The following is a 21,754-nucleotide window of genomic DNA, read 5'->3' as shown; positions in this document are numbered from 1 at the left end:
GTTCCATAGGAATGTGACTTCCCTCTATTGTGCAAGGTAGGGACAGCCTTGCTGTTTGCCTTTCCATTAAATGGGAAGCATAGAGGAAGGAGAGCAGGGAAGTTAGAGTACTGCAGTTGGGCATGGTGGGGAGAGAAGAGATGGCTACCTGGCTCCTCTGTGTGAAGATTCCCTGACACCATGCAGTATGCTCCCTGTATGCCTATACAGGGACTCAGGAATTGTAGGGAATGGGTATGTGTGTTGTGATTGCCTTCAGCCATTGAAATATTCTTTCAGTACAACTAAATCTAGTCCAGAATCCTGAGGTTCTCTCCACCTTTTTTCATTTTGAGAGAACCATCAGTCTGCTTCTCTTATAATATTTTTGCCCAGAGGTGGTGCTAGCCCATTGGGGGCCCATCCACAAACAACACATATTTAAAAAAAGCGAATGGCACCCACTTTTGCTGCTTGGGGCCCTAAGCAATATAGCCTTTAGTCTGCTTATGCCTAGCTCTTGCTCTGTTTTTGCCTTTAGGCAACCACCATTGTAGCCGGTGAGCATTCTCCTTCCCACGCTGTGCCATCTTTTGATCAGCTAGCAGAAGCTGTTCACATAGCAGCTGTCAGTAGTGACTCTGTAGAAGCAATGTATTGTGCACCCACCAAACCAGGGAGCGGGAGACTTAACATTGTATTGGAACCTAGGTTCCCTGCAGTCACCAGCCATTGAGGTAGCTGATCTGAGACACTGGAGATACAAAGTGTGTGTGTAGTAGACTTCCAGGGTGTTGAAAGGAAAACAGAGAACTATGCAATGGTGAACAGATTAGTGAGCAATCGTCTCTATTTGCAGCCCTAAGTAACATAGACAGCACCATTCAAAAATGGAGTTTGACCACAGGTTCCATCTTGGCATGAAGTGGACAGTACTAGTGGGAAATGGATCTCTAAATTTGATCCAAAATTATTTTTTTGTTAATGTAGTCTCATTGAGTACAGTTACAATGTGCAAACTTAATGAAAAAAAGTGAGAGACTGTAGGGGGACTGCTTCTCTTTAGGGGTATTGCCCTATCCTGGACAAATAGCTCCTCCCTTTGAGAGAGAGTGGAGCACACTGTATGGCTCATGCTTTGGCATTATTCATATAGTTTGTCATGTCAGTGAAGTATTATTGAATTGAAATGAATGTGTGTGGGTGTCTGGCTGGCTGGGGACACTAAAAACTACAAGGAAGCGTAGAAACAAGGGGTAGGTGAGACATCCAGCAAGAAGGGATGTGGTTGCAGTGTGTGATGCAGAGGAAGAGGGGCCTGATTTATCCTGGACCCTGTAAATCTCAGTTAGATGCATTTTGCATTGAATTCATTGTAATAAAATGTCTTTCCTGGTTGCACTAAATTGACTTTGTGGTCAAATGCCCTGGTATAAATGAAAGGAGTTAGGGTGAAAAATGTAAATACTTTAAAAAAAGAAATTCACAGATCCTATATGGGAGGAGTTTAGAGATCAACCAAGATCTGGGCCCTACTGTGCTTGATGCTATAGAAAGATAGAATGAGAGTCAGTCCCTGCCTGGAGGAGCTAGCAGTATAAATAGACAAGATAGACAAGGGGTGGGGGAAAGGAATATAACATACAAGCAGAGTGAACAGTGTGATGGTTTCCACAGAGCATGATAGTTCCATGATTGTTTGCCTTTTTAAAAACTTATGTATCTATTTATTTGTAGGTGTAAGTTTGTTAGAGGAAGATTAGATAAATGGGTAGGAAGGGAGGTGAGATGTTAAAGGAGGAGAGGCATGGAGGGAAGGAAAGCAAGTGTGGATGGTGAGTCAAGTGAGGCTGAAGTGAAATCACAGTGTGGTGTAAACTTTATCCATGTGTGGTAAGCATGACACTTCTAGCTTCAGCAAATTGATCCAGCAGGACCTAAATAAATGCTCTAAAAGGTAGTAAAAAGTGGCCAATTTGAAAGCTTCTAACTGTTAACCTCGTCAATAAGCTCACTTCAGATATTCTGAGAAATTCCAGCTGGGCACATGTGTGCATTTGGGGAAGGAATAATTTTGTTTTTCTAATACAATCAGTGGGGTAGCTCCCTACTCAAAACAGCAATTTCACACTGTGGGATTGAGACCAGTGCCTGGATTGTGTATGTCACATGCTCTGATCACTGTCCTCTCATTTTTTTTATGCTTAAATGGGTAAGAAATTGCAGTTTGTAACTCAGGTGTGCAGCTGCCAGGTAGTGCCTTTGACATAGCAGGAGTGAAAAAATTTGTGACCCTTTCCTCCCCTTTCCCTCTTTTTTACCATTCACAGAGTCTGGTTTTAGGCTGGACACACTGATCCTACTCTGTCCACCCTGGGACTGCTGATCTGGGCAGTTCATTGATTCCAAGCACTTGCGAGATCCAGATGAAGAGACAAATAGCTATTGCTCCCCACCCCTACTACACTCCCCCTTCCAATCAAAGGGCAGCTGAGGGCCCCTTGAAATGGGCAGCATAAAAAGAAGGTAACATCAAACAGCTTAAATATCAAACATTAGTGACTCTACACTTTAATGTTAACTGAGACTAAAATCGCTCGCCAGCTGTTCTTGTCAGTAAGGTGCAGTGCTGCCTTGCCTGGTAGGTGAGGGTAGGGGTCGAGGTGGGAAGAAGACCTCCTGCCTTTGAGCCTTTCTTTCATCATGGCCTGCATTGAGCTAGTCCTGCTGCAGCAGTCCCCATGTACTGCACTCACTGCTGTTGCCAGGAGTCCCAGGCCTTTGATTGGCAGAGAGAGGCCCACGGAGTTGGCCCTCTTTAAAGTCCGCCCCCACATCCTCCAGCACACAGACAGTCAAGGCTGTTCTGCTCACAGAGTGAGAGAGCGGGCGAATGAGCCAGCGCCTGTTGCTTGGCTGGTGCTGTTTTTGCTGGCAGTGGGTAGGGTTTGATCACTGACAACAAACTATTACAGATTTTGCTTCTCCTGCTGGCTCCTTGATCAGCCCAGAATGATGGGTTTAACTGCTTCGTCGCCATAGCAGCCCTCAATGGATTGTTCTGAGAAGTTACAAGGAGAGCGAGAGGATCTGTTTAAACCTGTGCGGGGAAACTGCTTTCTGAAGCTCTGAGCTTTACAGGATTTTTTGTTTTTTTTGCGCCCCGCCAGCACAGGAAAGAGGAAACTGAATGACCTTCGGAGCTGCTAGAATCCAGGTACTGTAGCAGCTCCATGCAGGTTCTTTTTCTCCTTTTGGATGAGTTCGAACCCCCTACCACCTCACATTGAGAATTTTGTGCGTGAGGGGTGAAAACATTTTCTGTGATGCTGTTGTGCTACTTTCATAGAGATTAGTTGGGACTTAACTAGGTCTTGTTTGCCAACTTCAGATGGACTCGGCTTTCTTGCTGTGTTTGGTCTTTGTCAACAAAATTCTCACTCTCTCTCTCCCCTTACCTCTCCATTGTCCGTGGTATTATTTCTATAGTCTCTGATGTTGGAATGATTTTCTTCCTTGCTTTCTCAGCATGGGTGAGCTGTGCCAAGCACAGGGCTTCCATATCTTCTATCTTCATGTGTGAGACTGAGAAAGTTTTCCTGTCTTGTCTTTCTGAGATCTTAGTTATTGGCCTACTGCTTGTGGAAATATTTAGATTTCTGCCCCTCTCTTTTGCAGGGGCAGGAAAGCACCCAGGTAACTAGTGCTTCTTTGAGAGGGTGGCCTAATAATACAATATAAGGCTCTAATGTCTTTCTTTGCCTGCACCGGGGACCATCAGGTTTATAATGAGCTTCTGCCTATGTAAAAAACAAAATGCTGCTGTGGAGACAGCAGACTTTACTCCTTGGAGTGAGGAGTGGAAAAGGTGTTCCCTGTGTTGCTCAAAAGTGACTTCCTGAATGTTTTATGGAGCAGCTTTGATGGGCTCTGAAAGGAACTGTATCCTTTCCTCCTTAGAAGGATGGTGGTGGCTATAATATGTGTTTTTAGGAATGGCAGAGAGATTAAAATGTGAATGATAGACTGTAGGGATCTGGGGAGAGGATCTTCACAGGTCTGAGATGCAGAAAACAAAAGTATAGAAATTCAGAATTGACAGAAAGAGAGGGGTGTGTGTGTGTGTGTGTGTACGCTTATGTAGCTAGTCGTATATGTTGATGAAAAGTGCTGTGTAAATGTAAATTATTAATTATTCTGTGTTCCATTTACCTTTGATTGCTTTTTAAAGTTTGTAAACATTTCAGTCTAAAACAGATGTTGTGTTAGCGTGTGTTTTTAGCTATATACACTGGTCTTTCTGTGGGCTGCAGTGTCCCTTGGGGGTAGATATACAACACAAGCTACCCAGTTTCGTTCCTGGTACCATACAGTTGGTGAGGCCTGGCATTCTTATAATTCAAGTCCTTCAGCCTGGTACAAGTTCTTTGTGCCTAAGGCACCTGTTACTTCCATTAATGATAATAGAGCAGACATATGTGCAGAGTGGCTAGAAAATAGATTATTTTTATTTTCTGTTTACAGCATGAATTTAAGATACCTAAATCAAAGGGCTTGTCTTGGGCATGATTTTTCAGGAGTGTTAAGCACCCACAACTGCAGTTGAAAGTCAATGGGTGCTGTAGATGTTCAGCACTTCTGTGTTGATACTTTAAAGCAGTCGCGTGATAACAGTTGCATTACAGGATAGGAAATGTGGTTTTACTTAACCTCTACAGTTGGCACACAGACATTCACCTACGTTTGCAGACGCGCAGCCTGAGACACACCCACCCATACAAACAGCACTGCACACCCATGTATACATGTGCTGGTCTCAAGGCTTCAGTTCTGTAAAAATTTATACTTTATAAAGTTGCTTTTAAGTCACAAACATCATGACAGCACTTTAGGAGCTTTTGCCTTGGTGATGCAATTGTCTGTTCAGGCTGATTTCTTACATACTAAATTAAACACAACCCAGCCAGTCCCCAAAAGGAAACTCTTCCCTGTACAGCAGACACTGTTGTAAATCTACATGGTATTTAACGACACTGTCCCTGGTCGTAACTATGCTTTGCAGAAGCCCACTCTAAATATGCCCTGCTCTAACACACTTCTTGCAATAACACATGCACATACTCTTGCATTCCAGTGCTCCCAAGTCTACCAGTTTTTTTGTCCTCATCCAACGCAGCAAGAATTACCAGAAAATATTTTTAGCTTTCGAGGATGATGATAAGCTCCATCTGTCTGGAAAAAAAATGTCCATGTGTTGAAGAGAGAAGGGGACTAGTCTCTCACGTAGGCTAAAAATGAGTGCTGCTGTTACCAAAAAAAGGGCATTAAATCAAAATATTATACTGTATGTGTATACATTTAACATTCTCTTTCTTTAGAGTGACACTGCCTTATATCTGCTTGATTTCAGTGAGAACATGCGGAAACCAGTTTGACTCTGTGATGTATAGACCTTCATTGCTGCACATCTTGTAAAATCAATATGTGCACAAATAATTGATTTTTTTTCTCTTTTTTTTTTTAACAATGTATGTGAAACACATCCACATTTCTGAGAGTAGAACCAGGCCCTTCGGAGGTTAGTGGTACAAGTGGTTATGGTGCTGAAGCATCCTGCATGTTGAGTTAAGAATGGACCACTTTGTGATGTTAGTTGCCACGGATGTCTGTGACTGTAAGATGAAGAAACAAAGTCAGCCATTGAAATTTATTCGTCTCCAGTTTAATTTAATCATGCTGGCTTTGATTCCTGCCAGAGAGGTTCTTAACATTAATGGGAATCAACCTGTGACCCTTGTTTGACTCTCTAGAGCCTGGCATGCAGCTCTCTGTATCTGTAGGTCTGCTGTTGGTAATAGTTTGCACTTCTCCAATGCCTCCCATCCATTAATATTAGAGCATTTTTCCAGCTCTAGTAAATTAAGCTTCACAATATCCCTATGAGATGGAAGTAATATTAATGCTCATTTTGCAAAGGAGTAAATGAAGACTGAGGAAAAATAGCTTGGTTTTTAACCCCAGCAAAGCCAGTGGGGGCTGTTGGTATTCAGAACCTCTGAAAAACCAGATCCTAAATAATACCTAGCTCTTAGTTAGTGTTTTTTCTCCATAAAAGAACTTTATGGGTGTGTGTGTGTGTCAGTCATTATCCCCATGATTTGCCCAGGGTTGTGCAGGATGCCTGTTACACAGCCGGGAGTCACACCCAGATCTCTTGAGACCAGTTTGGTGCTTTAAAGGGACACCATCAATATGAAATCCTGTCAGTTTTTAAAAACTGAGATATAGGTAATTTCAGGTCCTACATCTCTTCCCCCCCCCGCCGCCCCCCCGACCCCTGCCAACTTTTGTGGCTTTGGAATCACATGTTTGTTTTTTAAAAGTAGTTTTTCTCCCTCCTGTTGCTGTGTGAAAACCTCACACAAAGAAAAGAGGAAACTCACCTTACAGGGGAAATGGTGAAAATGGCTATACGCAAAGTACTGTCAAATACACATAATAACACTGAGAAACGGAGAAAAATATTTTCTCCACTTGCCCTTGTACTTGCACTTGTTACAACAGTAGCTAAGAAATTTCCAGACAGAAATGTGCTATTTAAGTCAATGGTGTCCCTTTAACCAGCATTCCTGCCTGACTCACATGAAGCAGTGCAGGAGTGCTCTGTGTACACTCATCCCGTCACAGAAATGAGAAGCTGCTCAAGGGCTGCCCAGAGGATTCGGGGGGCCTGGGGCAAAGCAATTTTGGGGGCCCCTTCCATAAAAAAAAGTTCCAATACTATAGAATACTATGTTCTCGTGGGGGGCCCTGTGGGGCCTGGGGCAAATTGCCCCACTTGCCCCCCCTCTAGGCAGCCCTGAGCTGCTGGAATCTCCCTTTACTTAAATAATGAAGAAAGATAGAGGAAGAAGAAAGAGAGGACACAATCCCCACTTCCTCCTATCAAAATGGGTGGGGAGGAAGGCAAGAAAATTGGGGGCATTAAACTTAGTGAAAGAAAATTATAAAATAACCCAAATGTAGTGTTTTGATACTATGATATAGCATCAGTTCCATATCTGTAGTGTGAAGAGAATGTTAATTGCACTCAAGTCACAAAATGCCAGTGAAGACTGTATGCACAACCTTCACTCTGCCCCTTAATACATATGTATTACGTTAGTCTTTAGTTGTGCGATCACATACTATTTTTCAGAAATGCAATAGAATATATTAGTTTTTCTAGAACTCTAGGTACACGTGTATGGCAGAGAGTCTTAAATTCATGTATGTGGAAAGGATATGGTAATTTATTGCACAACACATCACAGATTAAGCATAACACAGCAGGCACATAGAAGGCTTTCTGGGGGGGAAGAAAGAAGGCTTGGCATGCAATTAGGAGTGCAGTTTGCAATACTTTTGTACATGCTTCGTTATATAGCTGGAAACCATCATAAGCTGCCACAAGTCGAGTTGTTTTCTGTTGCAGCCTGTATGCAGTGGGACAACAGCATTTCAGAGGAGCATAACTGGTACTTTGGCTGCAACTAGACTTATGCATCCCCTGATGTGTGAGGAACATGAGGCACTGAGGTACCCAAATGGTTCTTACATGGAATGTCTCATTTAACCAATCCCAAATTCCTCACAAAGGCAAATCTCCTATGGAAATCTTAAAATGATTTTCATTGGCGTCAAATCCTGCTTTTTTCATACGTGCATGTAAGTCCCATTGAAATCAAATGGAATTAAGTGAACACCTCTGAGGGACAGAATGGAGCATCCTATATTAAAAGGGATATCATGAACTCAGTCTTGGGGGACAGGGAGAAAAGGGCAGGGGAGAACTGATTTATCTAAAAATAAAATACATTTTCCATAGAGCGTGGTTTTATTGTTTTTATTTAAAGAATTAAAATGTTCAGAAGGCTTTTTCTGCCCCCAAACTGTGCTCATAACGTTCTTCTGGGTACCCCTCTCCATTGTACATCCTCTGCCCCATCCCCATCCCCCCAACTCTTTCCTTTCTCTCTGTACACATGCCTGCCTGCTGCTGCTTCAGTTTCAGCTCTGGTGCTGCTGCTGGTGGTGGTTAACACCCTTTTGCAGAGCATGTGGCTTGGTGTGCAAGGGAGCTCCTTCCAGTGTAGCGCATGAGTCTGCCACCAACAAATCAGTGATGTGTACACCAGATGTTATCTAATGCACAAAGTAAACAAATTGGGCGGGGGGGGGGGGAACTTCAGGAAAATAACTTTTGTTTTCCGTTATAAAGATCTTATGGGTAAATAAGAGGTACAAAGTTTTGGATGAAACTGTGGTTTTTCAGGTTGAGGGTGTTCTTTTAATGCCCCTGGCTGTAGCCTGGGGTGGGAGTGACATGGTAGTGGGGAACCTTCCTCCTTGGAAGCCAGGAAACTGTTGTCTGGGGTCTTGGACTATTCAGGCCTGGTCTGCATTTAAAATGTAAGTCAACATAGCTACAGCATGTGGGTGTGAAAAATTCACGCAGGAGCATTATAGTATGCAAACCTAACGCCTGGTGGGGATGCAGCTAGGTTGACAGAAGAATGCTTCCATTGACCTAGTTACCATTGATTGGAGAGGTGAAGTTCCTACAATGATTCAAAACCCCCTTCTGTTGCTGTAGTATGCATCTATGTTACGAACTTACAATGGCAATAGATAGGGCACTGCTACGGCGCTTGAAGTGTGGACATGGCCTCAGTCTCAGAGACATTCATGCAAAGTAGTTTCACTGTTTTGAATACACCTAAACAACTTGTTATGAAAGTGTTGAGAGAGAGAGTCGGTTTTCATTGTCCCCCATATTGAATTCAAAGATGTGGAAGGGAGAAAAGGAAACTTTTTTGTTTTGCAAAAGGTGTGGCTTGTAAGAACCCGGTTTAAAAACAACTGTCTCTTGTGTGCGCTGCAGCAATGTGGAAAGACCATGCGTGGCTTGTAAACTGATCCACCTTGTTGCTTTCAGAACTTTCTAATCAGGAGGGGAGGTGGTGGTTAGCTATGAATAGAACAAAATCATAGCTTTCAGTTTCCAAATATGCATCTTCTCATACAGTGTGCTCTCTGAGCTGAATATTATGTACACAAGCTTTTCATGTTGCCTTAGCTGGCACTTAGCACTTGGGTTTGCTTGGGTGTTTCCTCTTCTCTAGGTCAAAAACCCCACTCATTTTAATGGAGGGTTGTTCCTGTCATCTAGCTTCTTATTTTGGCCTGTGCTATTGGTCTCCATGTAGGAAGAACCAGGGCCATACTGTGGCATGATCTTCTGTAAAATGGTCTGCTTTATCCACAAAAGGAAACTAGTCTCTGTTCCTTTCCCTTGCCAGCTAGTGCAGTGCTGCTTTTGGAGGAGTAGGGATATTTGTTGGCATTCACTAATGATTGCTGTAAGAAGTTAAATAGCATTTTATTGGAAGAAATGTGTTTCACTTTGAGGACACCTGTGAAAGAGCAGAGGGACTTCTGCCAGGTACAGCAGGGGTTAAAGAAAACCTCAGGGCTCAGCTAGACCCACCTCGTTATACCTGCAGCCAATGCCAAGCCTGGAGTGGGGAGAAAAGAAGGGAGCCTGGTTCAGTCAAGGGCTGACTGGCGAAGAGGCAGGAGCTATCTGTATGCCTGCCTGAAGGCACAGACCAGCAACCTACCTGCCAACGCAGCCACTGGAGACAAGTGAGTCTTCCTCTGCCGAGGGGAACCTACAGATAAGCCCCAACTGTGGGGCAACTGAACTAAGCGGGGCCATGCCCCAAACTAAAGGACTTGCATAGGGAGCAGGCCAGGAAAACAGGCCCTGAACCCCCCCCCCACACACAGAGCTGGGAGAAAGCTCCATCTCCCCTGTTTAGGGGTTGAGCGACACAAGACTGTGGGCTAGGTCCTGAGGGAGAAGGAGGGGGTCAGGTCCCCCTATGGCCCCTGTAACCAAGGATCTAGCCACTAGGCTGCCTGGCCACTGAAGGCCATATAGTGCTGCCATCTAAGTAATGATTGGGGGTGGTGGGTGCTTTGACCAGTGGCTTGCAAAATCTGCACATGCTCCCCAGCAGCTGCTGTCTTGGATTCCCTCTGACAAAAGGGAGTCCTTGGCAGCATAGCTAAACTGGTAGACATGCAGCTTTTTACATGATTCACTCTCCCAAAACCCTGATGGGATCCCATGGATTGGAAATATTATTGGGCCACAAATTCTGAAGGGGCAGTGGAACTTGGAGTTCCCATTATGGCGAGTGGAAATAGATTTAAACTTTCTGAAGTTATGTTGGCAGGAAGAATGAACAAATGACTTGGTTTAAAGAAATGCAGATGGAGTTGGATGTTACAGGGGTGTCATTTTTGACAGAAGATTTTCTCTTTGGAGTCTAGACTATTTCTAGTGTCCCTATCCTGGGGTTTTATATCCTTTCTTAGATGTCTTGGGATGGTAACACTCAAATGGGAATGCATTGCATAAGCATGATGTGTGTCTCTTTAGATTTCATTCATAAAGTACTAAAAGCTTAACTCAAATATAGGGGCTTGTTCCTGCTCTCATTGAAGTAGTTGTTGGTAAAACATTCATTGACTTAATAGACGCAAGATCAGGATTCCAAATGTCAGACATCTGTCTCCTTAAAAACAGTTAAGGTGAGGTATGTGTGTCTGACCTAGCCCTTGCTGCTTTAGAATCCTGCAAAGTAGTATGATGAGTCTTTTTAAAACTTTCTCCTCAGAATACAAGACAATGGCTGGAGGATTTGATGGGCTGGAAAGACACTACATATTCTTGCAGCTTTTCTCGTGGGACTACTGTATCTTTCAGCTGACTGTACAGTGAATATGAGACTTCTTTTCAATCTATCTGTTTACAGTTTCCTATTTAAAGGCAGATCCAACAATAAATATGTTGTGTAGGGAAAGTTGCTCTGTATCCAAAGGATTTAATACATAAAAAGTACAGTAAAAGGACAAAAATAGTAGAGGCTTGCTTGTTCTTGCCCAAGCTTGTATATCATAAGTTGCACTGTTCAGGGAGCATGTGTCTGTTTGTTGCCTAACACAATGGAGCCCCAGTTGTGGTTGGGTCTGCTGAGTGCTACCATTATTATAAATAAAAACAATATCTTCAAATGTCTATTGCACCAGTAATAATTTTTTTTTATTGGCTTCAGGTGACTAGAATCCATTAAACAGCAAAGTCAGATAACTATCTGAAGACTGTTTGCCATAATATCTGGTCAAATTATGTTTGATATCTATAGTGGTCTGGTTGGTAGAATTCTGAACTGTTTCAGTGGATCAATTTGATATTTGCAGACACAAAGATTTAATTTAATCCTCCCATGATGCCTACAGGAAAAGAAGAGGGTCAGTGGTATTTGATCATATATCTTTATTTAATTTCTTTCTCTCTCAAAAATGCCTTGGAACTATCAAGTTGTATACACAGCTAGCCATTAGTAACTCTGTGATCTTGTAACTGTTGTCCTTATCTCCGTTCTCCTATTGTTTTTACATCTACCAGTTGTGTCTTGTCTTCATTTAATGTAGAAGTTCTTGCAGGCAAGGGCCAGTCTTCCTATGGGTCTGTACAGCGCCTAGCAAAATAAGACCCTGATTTTCATTGAGGTAGTCGGGTGCTACCATAATACCAATAGTAATAATTGTTGCACATTAATAGCTTGCTTCTATTGGATATACCCTTCTCTAAGGGAGAGGTCCCAACATTGTACAGCTACTTTTTTCTGACTTAATACAACAAAGCCCCGCAGAAATATTTTTGAAACCAGAACGACAACTGGACATCTGTCCAACATCAAATAGACTGCAGTTCATGTACCACTGTTGTTACTGCTGCAGTATACCAAGAAAAAAAAAACCAGCCCATTAAGAGCAGCAGCCAAGTGTGGCTGGATACAGACAATTGGGTACAGTTCACATGGGGGAAGACAATGGAAAGCAAAGTTCATTGGGGATGTTGCACTCTGTGGTTCTGAAGTGACTTTGAAAGAGAGTGACTTATTTCCTGCAGATGAGAACTGGAGACAGACAGACTTACTGAGGCAAGCAAACTGTTATGAAAGCTGATTTTCACTTGTCAAGGACCAGACAGTTTGTTTTGTCTCTAATGAAAACAATTTAGGATTTTGCATGTATGTATTTTATTCCTTCCCCCTCCCCACCCTCCTTAATAGTTAACATTAGCCCTCCTAGCCATGAATGCTATTCCTCTTGGCTTCTCAGAGCCCATTTTCATAGAATATTAGGGTTGGAAGGGACCTCAGGAGGTCATCTAGTCCAACCCCCTGCTCAAAGCAGGACCAATCCCCAGACAGATTTTTTTCCCCAGATCCCTAAATGGCCCCCTCACGGATTGAACTCACAACCCTGGGTTTAGCAGGCCAATGCTTAAACCACTGAGCTATCCCTCCCCTCCACATCCTACATGGAGACCATTGAGTTGTTCCAATGGAACAGAGTTCCTGGGAGGCCGTGGTTGTGGAGGGAAGGATGATTTTTCAGGTAGTTTTCTAAGCTCTGGGATATCAGGGCAGTGATTACAGACTGGACTATGTATTTGATAGGGAACCAGTGTAGAGGGTTTGAGAGGTAACATATTGGATCCTGATATAGTGATGTGGTTGGAGAGGTACCATAGAAAGCAGACTTGGAAAATAACCTTTCTTTCTTTCTTAAAACAAATTGATCTTGTGTAGAGCTAGAGTGACCAGATGTTAAGGGGAAAATATTGGGACCGCTGCAGGGGGGGACTTTTTTTTTTTTTTTTTTTAAAAACACTCACCCATCCAGGAGTTTGGCGGCAATTCGGCAGAGACTCCTTCAGTTGCGGACTGTCTTCGGCGGTATTTCAGCGGCTGGTAATAAACCTTGATGCCAAAGACAGAAGCACCCGCTGCTGAAATACTGCTGAAGACTGTCCGCAACTGAAGGACTCTCTGCTGAATTGCTGCTGAAGACCAGGAAACAAAATATCAGGACAAATGGCGTCCCAACCGTACTCTGGTCGGGACGTGGGACAAACTCCTTAAAATTGGGACAGTCCTGTTTTTATCGGGACGTCTGGTCACCCTATGTAGAGCCGATTTTCATCCTGCATAGTATTGTACAGCAAAACAATGTATGGCAGTTGCCAGTAGCCCTGAACATTGTAGATTTTCATCAGGTAGATAATCACTGTGGCAGATAATATGCATCTGTGGAGTCCCCAGCAAAATCATTCAAATTATTAGGAATTTGTATCTGAATGTTTAATGTGCAGTAAAGATAAACTAGGAGCTAACAGACTGGTTTAATATGACCACTGGTGTTAGACAAGGTTGTATCTTGTCCCCCATCTTGTTTGTAGATGCTATTGACTTTGTGACAGACTCTCAACGTGATTATCAACATTGCCAGTCTGATGCCCTTCAATCTCTGCTAACCAGTAGGTGTTATCTATAAATCAAAGATGGAAGTTATGAAAATTAATTTAGGTTCTCCATAGATTGAAGTGTTATGAAAACTAAATCTAAAGCACCACAGAAATGTTTCTATGTACATTTGGTTTATAATACCAGTGGAAAAAGTGGGTTTTTAAAAGAAGCCAATTCCCTGGTAGACTCTGCAACTCAAGTACTGCAGCACTTTACTAGAAGCTGAGTGGCTAGAAACTGGGCAGTGTATTTTCATTGTGCAAATAAGCAAACAGTGTTAATGGCAGATAATTAAATTAGTGTCCTTTCTAAGCCTTGTTATAGAAAGAGGAGGGTCTGGAAGAAGAAAAGAGTTTTAAAAGACCAGTATGAAATTAGGTTTGATGTCATTTTATATTACCTCCTTTTTCATTGAAAAGTGGTAAAATGATATTAGGGTCTCTGTGATCTTATTAGTCGTCATTAGTGATGTTTTATTGATCTCTTTTCTTAGAGTGTGAAGTGGTTCAGCAACTAAAAGTAGGTCTTGCCCAAGTTCTGTTGCCAGGATATTCAAGTTTTGTTCCTAAAACATCTTTTTACCATCTCTGGCATAGTGCCAGATCTTTGCTTAAAAAGGAAGATTTGAAATAGGCGATAAATGCTTTACAAAAGGACAGCCTGGAAAAAGCATCTTAGGCAGAGGAGGTGCCTCTGATTATATATTGTCCAGAATGTGGCATATTCTGATTACTGGAGCACAAGGGTGAGATTCACCCCTGGTATGGAGGAGGGCCAGGTTCTATGTAGGAAGTGTGAATTTCACTCATAAATCTCAAGATGGCTTTATGGGTACTGCCCCTGCTCTAATATCGCTGTACTGATTTCCTGATATACTTTGATCTCAATTCTGTTTTTTTTTTTTTTTTTTTTACTAAAGTAAAACACAGAGGAACTGTGGTCATGTGTACGTGATAGACCTTTTATTACCATATGTTAGTTGTGCAGGGAAGTCTGAATCAATAAACTATTTTCAATGTCTGAGATACAACTTCAGGTCTGATTCTGACCTCACTTAAACTGGTTTAATTCAAGAGTAATTCCTCTAAAATTAGTGGAGTTACACAAATATGGCAGGAGAATCAAGCCCTTACCCTCTGAGACTGTTTACACTAGCACTTTTGTCGATCGGGGGTGTGGAAAAAACCACCCCTCACACTGACACAAGTTTCACCGACAGAAGCACCGATGTGGACAGTCACTCACCGACATAGCTACTGCTGCTCATTGGGGATGGTTTAATTATGCTGATGGCAGAGCTTTCTCCTGTTGACATAGAGCAGCTACACAGGAGACCTTACACTGGCGCAGCTGCAGCAGTACAGTTGTGTTGCTGTAAGGTGTGTAGTGTTGACATAGCCTGAGAGAGACAGGGCCTATAGTAATTGTACGTCTATTGGGGACACTCTCATTACTCGTCTTTCTCTGTAGCATCTCATCTGTTGCTGTGACATTAAGACTGTGCTAGAGAGAACCTGTTTGTTGTAGCCTTTGCTTTCAAAATTTTAGAAATGCTAGTGCTTTATTGGGCAGTGGTTTATGTATCTCCCTGGACAAAAGAAGCTGTGTGTAAACACATTCTGTTGTGGCTATCACCATGGCTATTGAAAAATGTCCTAATGTAACTTTTATTGCATGTGTATATACGTACATGTAATGTATGTGTGTATTTGTTGGTTTGCAATTGCTGGGTTGAAACTGATCAGGGGTTTTCCTGGAGCATTACCTTGCTTTGATCACTGTTGTTAATAAAAAAGGACCAGCTGGCAGGTCAAGGTCCCTCTAGGTACTAGTGATAGCAATTATTCTATAATAATGATTGATGCAATAATTATAATCATAGTAAAAACCCTTTTTAAGACAAAGGGTTATGTGCACATAACCTTACAGTTTTAACCCTTTCTGTAGTCTTTTTAGACCCTTCTTTAATCGTGGTTCCTCATGGTAGTTTCTAGGCCTCATCTGTGCCCCCCTCCTTTTTAATACACAACTTTCCTCATTAACAATAGTGGTGGCAGCAGAAAACAAAATGTCTTGCCTTGATTAGTCTATTTGGCTCCTCATACCCCATCCCGACGTATATGTCAGGGAATTATAGGGTTGTTACACTTCATATATTAGAAAATAAATAACACCATATCTATTGTTATCTCTAGGTGCAGGCACAGCAAGCATGAAACTACAATTACACCAGAACAAATTGACCAAATCTTAACTCAAAAGAATGCTTTCTCAAGCCATAATGAAAGTACAGCATGCATACCCTCCAGGCCACACTAAGGCAAAAGCCTGAGTGAATAGATAAGTTCTATAACAAGCGCAGACTCTGTGAGAACAAGTGGGAAGCAAATTCCTAAGCTGAGGGTCCTGTACTGAAAAAACCTATTCCTCCAGGGCCCAGAGGTCAAATCTAGGATCTATAAATTAGAGCATTTCAGCTGATGTCCATTGTTAGCCTGAAATATGATCTCCAAGGTATCCAGAACTGAAACTAAATAGACTTTATTGATCAAAACCTACCCCTTGAATCGCATCCAGAAACAAATGTTTAATTTAGTGCAAACTGTGGAGCACATGTATGGTATGTTTTTGAGTGTGAAACACTAAGTAAGCAGGCTGCCACTTTCAGCATTAGCTGAAGTTTGAGTGGACTTAAGTGTAACCCCATGTAGAGAGCATTAAGTGAATCCATTGTGGAGTTGATGAAAGCATGGATAACTATGAGGAAGTCAATATGTAGTAGAAGAGGTCACGGCCTCCTCAACAAGCAAAGATGGGGAAAAAAATGTGTTCTTGGCTGGCGATGTTTCCTGGAAATCCAAGAGCAGCTACAGACACAGCAGGATCCTTATATTGTGAACCTTATTAACAAAAGGCGTTGATTCGCTGCAGTTGAGGGACCAGATATTGCTTCTCCGGATGTTGGCTGGGTGGAAGAAATCTTATCCACATTGAACTTTAACCAAGTAACAAGCCCAAATCTCAGCTAGGACACAGAAAGAAAAGGATATGTCTATGCTGTAATAAAGGCCCCTCAATATGGCCACTGCTGGCCCAGGTCAGATGACTCAGGCTTGTGAGGCTCAGGCTGCAGCACTATAAAATAACAGTTTAGGCATTCAGGCTTGGGCTGGGGCCTGGGCTTTGAGATCCTGCAAGGCATGGGAGGGTCTCAGCGCCTGGGCTCCAGCCTGAGCGTCTAACACTGCTGTTTTTAGCCCTGTGAACCAGAGTTGGCTGGTCTGGGCTCTGAGATTGGGTCCCAGAGGTTTTTTTCATTGCGGTGTTGGCATACCCAAAGAAGTTACGCCACCTGGGTCTGATGAAAGAACACCTGCCATTTGTCTATCATCAAGAGGAAATCATCATCATCAAGACACACACCTTCTTTCTGAGGATCCTATATAATAGTAGAGCTGACTCAGTACAACCTTCTCAAAACAAAACGACTAGAATCAGACTGATGACTCGAGTCTGTCAGCATCAAGAGGTGATTTCTTGAGCATGGGCCTACCAGTCGCTTGCTTATGTGGGGCCGTCACCTTGTCCTCTTAAAGGAAGGCATTGTCAGTTTATATTGGGGTGGGCAAGCTTTTTGGTCCAAGGGCCACATCTGGGTATGAAATTATATGGCGGGCCATGAATACTCATGAAATTGGGGTTGGGGCACAGGAGGGGGTGAGAGCTCTGGCTGGGGGTGCAGGCTCTGTGGTGGGTCCAGAAATGAGGAGTTCAGTGAGTGGGAAGGGGCTCCGGGCTGGGGCAGGTGGCTGGGATGTGTGTGTGGGGGTGGGGGCTCCAGCTGGAGGTGTGGGCTATGGGGTGGGGCTGAGGATGAGGGTTTGGGGTGCAGGAGGGTGCTCCAGACTGGGACCAAGGGATTCAGAGGCAGGAGGGGGATTGGGGCTGGGACAGGGGGTTGGGGCATGGGAGGGGGTCAGTGGTGCAGGCTGTGGGTGGCACTTACCTCAAGCAGCTCCCAGAAGCAGCGACATGTCCCCCCTTTGGCTCCTATGCGGAGGCGTGGCCCAGCAGCTCTGCACACTGCCCCGTCCACAGGCGCCGCCTCTGCAGCTCTCATTGGCCATGGTTCCTGGCCAATGGGAGCTGCGGGGCAGCGCATGGGGCGGGGGCAGTGTGTGAAGCCTGTTGGCTGCCCCTACGTGTAGGAGCCAGAGGAGGGACATACTGGTGCTTCCATGAGCTGCATGGAGCAGGGCAAGCCCCCGACCCTGCTCCCCAACTGGAGCGCCGGAGTGGGGCAAGACCTGGACCCTGCTCCCTGGCAGGAGCTCGAGGACCAGATTAAAATGTCTGAAGGACTGGATGCGGCCCCTAGGCCATAGTTTGTCCACCCCTGGTTTATACCAATAAAGGTCCCAGTGTCCCTTTGCTAGATTAGGCCAGCTATGATTAGCATGACCCCAAATTATGTAGGTGGACAGCCCAAATATTCCACAGCAGTTTAGAACCTCAGTGAGAGTGGCTGAAACTCAGGCTCTGCTTTTTCCCAGGCAAGGATTTATCACCCTGGAAGTAGCGAAGCCATTCTGAATATGATAAATCTTGTCCTCAAAGCAAAGAGAAATCCATGCAATGGGAAGACGTTTCTTTGCTTGCAAATGATGGCAGGCAGGCTTTACAGGAGGTCGTGTCACTGTCGGGAAGACTGTGAGTCGTCTTAACAACAAACTGTTTTGCTTAGAGTAGGCTGAGAAAATAGTAATAAAAAATGACTGACTGAGCTCTATTTATAGTCCAGCTTCTATCACTGCTATCACCACTGAAGCTGCACCAGTGTTGAATGGTGGGTCCCATCTATTCTAGCATAGACAGCCTAAGAGTTAGTGTACCCAGGATACATGATTACTATTTATTATGGTAATTTATTTGAATTATGGTAGCACCGAGACACTCCAAGCAAGGATCAGGGCCTCATTCTAGGCATTGTACCATACAAACAAGACTGTGTCTGCTGGAGAGGGCTCACAATTTACATGTTTGACAACACAACAGGTGGACAAAATAGACAAATGGGTGCAGTGGGTATGAGGTAACCAAACAGAGTTTAGCAGAAAAACATTTTCCTTGCCCGTCTTCAACATGCTTTCTCTAAACACTCCACAGGAAATAATTTTGTGAAGCTTGGGCCAGGAATATAATGCAGCTGTCACATTCTGGGGTGCAATCCAGACTGGTGAGGAGTTGTGTCACTGCCTGCCCTGAATGCCCCAAGTGTTTCTGCTGCTGTGGTTCTCTTGTCTCGTCGCTCCCAGCCAGTATACAAGCCTGCACTGAGTGTCTGTGTCTAGCTCTGACTCAGCTTTTCTGATTCCAGCAGTCTGCTTGTCACATCCCAGCCACACTCTGATTATACCAGGCAAGATGACCCTAACACACTCCTCAATTTTCTCAAAACCTCGTGGTCCAAAGCTTGGAACACTCAGAAATAATAAGATTTGTTTGCTCCTTTAAAGAGAGCGAGCCCAACAACTTGCCACATTAACTCCAGTTAAACATTCACTTTAAATCAAACACAGCACTGGTTGGTTTATATTAAAAGTAAAAAAGTTTATTAAGAAAAGGAGATAAGATTTTAAGTGAGTTCAAGTATAAAGGACAAAGTTATAAATGGTTACAAGCAAATCAAAGTGATAAATGCATCTAGTCTTAACCAAACAAGCTGCAGCCTTTGTTCAAGGTAGTTTTCTTACCACTCTTCCTTTCATCAGAATGGCTGAACAACCCCTCTGGTCGGGATCTGTCACAAAGTCCAAAGTGCTCAGTTCCTTTGTCGTCTTACATGAAAGATAACTTGAGGTTCTTCACTCCTTTCATTTACAGTCTAGTCCAGTGGCTCTCACCCTTTTCAAACTACTGTATCCCTTTCAGGAGTCTGCTTTGTTTTGTGTACACCCAAATTTCACCTTACTTAAAAACGACTTGCTTACAAAATCTGACACAAAAATACAGACATGTCACAGTACACTGTTACTGAAAAGTTGCTTACTTTCTCGTTTTATAATTATATGGTAAAAATCAACTGGAATATAAATACTGTACTTACATTTCAGTGTATAGTATATAGACCAGTATAAATAAGGCATTGTCTGTATGAAATTTTAGTTTGTACTGACTTTGCTAGTGCTTTTTATGTGGACTGTTGTAAAACTAGGCAAATATCTAGATGAGTTGATGTACTCTGTGGAAGACCTCTGTGTGCTCCGAGGGGTACATGTATCCCTGGTTGAGAACCACTGGTCTAATCAATCTTTGAAATGGAGTCTTCTGATGATTACTCTACAAAGTAAAGTTTGTTCAAGCTCTGAGGAAGGCAGCATGGAGTCTTGTGGTGAAGGAAGCTCCATACTGATTTCTTCTCCTGCTGGTGTCTGCTAAAATGCAAATTATTCTGTTTCCTGCAATGTCTTCCCTCTGCAGTGATGCTGATGGTTACCTCCTCCCCTTGTTAGCTTGATGGTCCTGTTTATCTTCTATGTAAATTGCACTCCCATTGTCTCCTCCTAATGTACCGTTTAGGTGGCACAAACACCTTCCTTGTCTAGGGCTAACTTTAGGGCTTGTTTACACTGGCACTTTATAGTGCTGCTACTTTCTCTAAAGCGCCAGTGTAGACAGTGCACCAGTGCTGGGAGCCACGTCCCTCGTGGAGGTGCGTTTTTTTAGAGTGCTGCGCTGCGACTACACAAGCCACATTAAAGTGCTGCCGCAGTGTAGACTATCCCTTAGTTCTGCCTGGCAATTCCCAATATGTTTGGTAACAATTCCCAATATGTTTGTAATTTTGCATTTGCCCTCCGTACTTACAGCACACAATAATATTAATAATCAGTATGTTGTTAGCTTTCCATTGAAATCTTGCATGAGACCTTTTAGATACAGGTTATGACATTACTTGAGGTACAGTGAACTGGTCAGGCCAGCTGACACTTACCACCAGATATCAGGGAGCTCCCTTGCCCTCTTTCATTGGGATGCTGTTAGGGTCACAACAGCATAAGTTTTTTGTTGTTGTTGTTGTTTGTTGTTTTTTAATTTTAAACTGGGTTTTATCAAGTACAGGGCCTATTTGAGTCCGCCCAGAGGGAGCGGGAATCTAGGTGTAGCATATCCATTTTGCAGTGCTGTTATGCAAGAGACTGGAAAAATAGTCAACCGTAAAGGATTCTCTTCTGTCAAAGGTGGAAAGGTATCTGTGAAGTCTTTTAAGTGTAGCTGCTAGAACTTACTGGACAACATTGTAGCAGAGGAGACACAGGCACTTGATAAATATACAAATGGAAAAGATATTTTAAAATCTAAATGGTTGCAGTTCACTTTTCATGGCATTTGAAATACTAATAAACACCGAGAACAAATGTAGTCTGCATCCAGAGTATTTAAATACGCTAAATTACAATAAAACAAGTACAAGCCCTTTGTTTAGCTCTTGCCAGTGATTGTTCCTCTTGCATATACATAATGAAAGCAATTTGTTTTATCGAGTTTTTCCAACTCTGCTTCCTATGCTGACATTAGGTATTGTTTGGTCAGTGTCTTCAGCTGTAGCTGTCTCCATTCAATTACCAGCTCTCTCAGTGGAGGTAGGATATCAAGGTATAATGTAATTATTAAAGATGTTTGTGTCTAAATCCAATTCTTAATCAATAGATTAAATCTTAATAAATCCACAAAGCCAATGTTAAAGTGGAACAGACCTGTCTTAGATTGGGTGCTTTTGAGGTGATATGCAGGGAGCCTGAGTCTGAGTTCTGGTTTTGGGTGTGCTGGGCTGGGCCTGATGGTTGGTGGTGAGTGAAGAGAATTGCTTGATTCCATTACTCATGAAGGACTGATAGCCATATGTATAAACCTTAATTTTACTATGTCCATAGCAACATTCATTTTTAAATTAACATAATAGCACTCAGTTGCTGCTACCACGGTAGTCAGTGCACATGCTTGGGAGCTGCTAGTGCAGTTAGCAGTCAGGAGGGGTGGGTTCCATTCCCAGTTCTGCCCCTGAATTGTTGGGCAAGTCCCTCCTCCTATCCCTTTGGCTGTTTTGTCTAGTTAGGTTGTAAGTTCTGAGGCAAGGGCTGTTTACTATATGATTATACAGTGGGGCTCCAATCTCGGTGCATCCTGGTGATACTGTAATACAAATAATAGTCATCACCCCGACCCTAGTGCAAACAGGGAGAATGCAAGGAGCCTTCTCCATCACCTGTGTAAGGGCCAGGGACAGTTGCAGCAACACTTGGGGTGGGCGTATGTGTGTGTGAGAGAGAGATTTTTTTTTTTTTTTT

The 21,754-nt window shown here is 43.1% G+C and overlaps 1 protein-coding gene across 3 annotated transcripts in view; it reads left to right on the top strand.

The window, feature by feature from the left end:
- Window positions 1-21,754, top strand: part of PALD1 (phosphatase domain containing paladin 1) — a 193,957-nt gene that overhangs the window by 17,058 nt on the left and 155,145 nt on the right. The window contains exon 1 of one of the 3 annotated variants that reach the window (XM_045022699.1): window positions 2,850-3,196. The exons of the other annotated variants lie outside the window; for them this stretch is intronic. The gene's annotated coding sequence lies outside the window, so the exon portion shown is untranslated. Of the gene's footprint in view, window positions 1-2,849; window positions 3,197-21,754 lie in introns of those variants that run through there. 3 annotated transcript variants of the gene reach the window in all.

Source organism: Mauremys mutica, chromosome 7, assembly GCF_020497125.1.
Source record: "Mauremys mutica isolate MM-2020 ecotype Southern chromosome 7, ASM2049712v1, whole genome shotgun sequence".
NCBI classification, from domain to species: Eukaryota; Metazoa; Chordata; order Testudines; family Geoemydidae; genus Mauremys; species Mauremys mutica.
Note: the sequence above shows the minus strand (reverse complement) of the source record. Positions and strands in the feature narration are given on the sequence as shown.